Source organism: Teleopsis dalmanni, chromosome 2 (assembly GCF_002237135.1).
Source record: "Teleopsis dalmanni isolate 2A chromosome 2, ASM223713v2, whole genome shotgun sequence".
Classification (NCBI taxonomy): domain Eukaryota; kingdom Metazoa; phylum Arthropoda; class Insecta; order Diptera; family Diopsidae; genus Teleopsis; species Teleopsis dalmanni.
Window position 1 is genome coordinate 68,275,601 of NC_051847.1, and position 2,012 is coordinate 68,277,612.

At 29.8% G+C, this 2,012-nt stretch overlaps 1 long non-coding RNA gene across 1 annotated transcript; it reads left to right on the top strand.

Moving 5' to 3' along the window:
• Positions 1-448: 448 nt before the first annotated feature.
• Positions 449-1,608, top strand: LOC119685635. Its single transcript, XR_005252813.1, has 3 exons — positions 449-841; positions 912-1,458; positions 1,520-1,608. It is a non-coding gene; the product is annotated as an uncharacterized LOC119685635 (long non-coding RNA).
• The last annotated feature ends 404 nt before the right edge of the window (positions 1,609-2,012 follow it).

The window sequence follows — 2,012 nt, forward strand, 5'->3', positions numbered from 1 at the left end:
AAAAATGAAACCCTGAATGTTAATGAAGCAGAAGGTGGAACGGATGAGTGTGCTTGCCAACCGAAATCGGAAAAATCGAAAAAATCAAAAGGAAAACGTGGATTAAAAGAAGAGCCATCCAAATCATTAGTTGGGAAGAAAATGAAGGCTACAAAAAAGCAAGTAATGGTAGCAGATAGCCTGAAGATAACTTTGCGATCAGGCAAAACTTACTAAAAACTTGTGAAGGACGGTACGGACGGACGTTGTTTGGGACGGACTAAATCTCTGTGTAAAAAAATTAGGAAAAAATTTAAAAAAAAAACCCTGCGAAATATTTTATTTATTTTACAAACATAAAATTTTGTGTAATTTGACATAAATTTTTTTCTGTTTTTTTTTTTACTTTTTCAAAACAAAAATTTAAATTAAAATTTGGAAGGAAATTTTCTAAAATGTTAATTTTTCTAAATTAGTAGAGCTTGCATTTATAAAGTTGAGATTAATAAGTTACCGATATAATGAATTTTTTTTAAAAACCAAATTATTAACGATTCACCTTCATAATCAGTAGATAGTTTAAATCATTTAAACTACATAAATTGCTTAATATAATAACAGTGATTTGCTGAATAGTATATACTGATATCTTTCTATAATTTTCTTCAATTTCATTTTGGATTCTCTGTAATAACAGTGGGGTATCCTCGCTATTGGTAGCCAATGGATTGAGAGGAGGTAATTTCTTTTTACATAATTTCATAATCGACATCGATCATATGGACTTTCAATTTAAAGCGATATAAGAATCCTGTTCAACTAAGTAAAACCAATTTAATAATAATTACAGGAATACTGACAGGTAACTGTAGTTTAAACTTTCACCTTAAAAAACTACAAATTCACTCCAATAAAATTCATACGTTTTGTAGGGAAGAGAATGAGACCTCAAAACAGTCTACCCGGCACTAAGCCATAGCGTGTAGGTGTGCATCTCATATTGGAAAATAAAGCTCTGTTATGTAAGTTCAGTACTACAATTTTTAGGGAAAATCGAATATAGAAAAATATTTATAAGAATATGAAGAGAGTACAATAGATCTATAGATCTTTGATAACAGAGGATTAAATGTAATACATGGAACTCGACACAAATTTTCTTAAAAATATCAGTTTATTGAAGGAACGTTATCTACATGATCGTTTGAAATAACAGTGGGTTAAATGTTATATATTATAAAGTACCACACACTTAACAAATACTCAAACTTTCTTTAAAACTTATTATTCCGGTAAGGACACATTATCAATGCTTTAAATGCGGAGTATTTTAAAATGGGCTACTATCTGAACATTTTTTTAAAAAGTCTTAGAAATTGAGTGCGTTATCTGATATCGCTAAGTGGCGCGTTGTCAAATTCCTTGAACGCTGACGAAATAGTTCATGAGAGGTTAAAGCTAATGCAGAATAACATCGTGGTAAGTTGTATTGTATTTCAATGCCGCTAATGAGCAATAGAAATCTTTTTCTTTATTGTAGTCAATCCTACAATTTATAAAAGTACAGTAAATAAGTCTTCAATATATACTTCAGGAGAGATAGAGATAGATACTGCATCTACATTAGTGCACAAGATGCATATACCATCAGTATAGAGCGACTATATGTAGTTCTGTTTTTGGAATATCAGCGGTATTAATAAATTGATGTGAAGGAGAAAGTATAGAATCTTGTGAGAGTACAGTTTCTATGATTCTGATAGTGGAAATATGACTTTTAATTATAACTTGTAAATCACAATTCGTTAAAAAGCTTCCAAGAATACAGGAATAGTTTCCTAAACTTTTGATGAAATCTAATTAAAGAAAGCTTTTTATATATCAAAGTTAGATAAATAGATTTTGTATGACGTAAAGAAGTAGTACTTATAACACATTCCAAGTTTAATGCAATAAAACACCTTGCCTTGTGTTCTCGTTCTCGTTTTTCTCACTTAACAAAATGTATATAAACAAAAGTTCCTTGGTACATT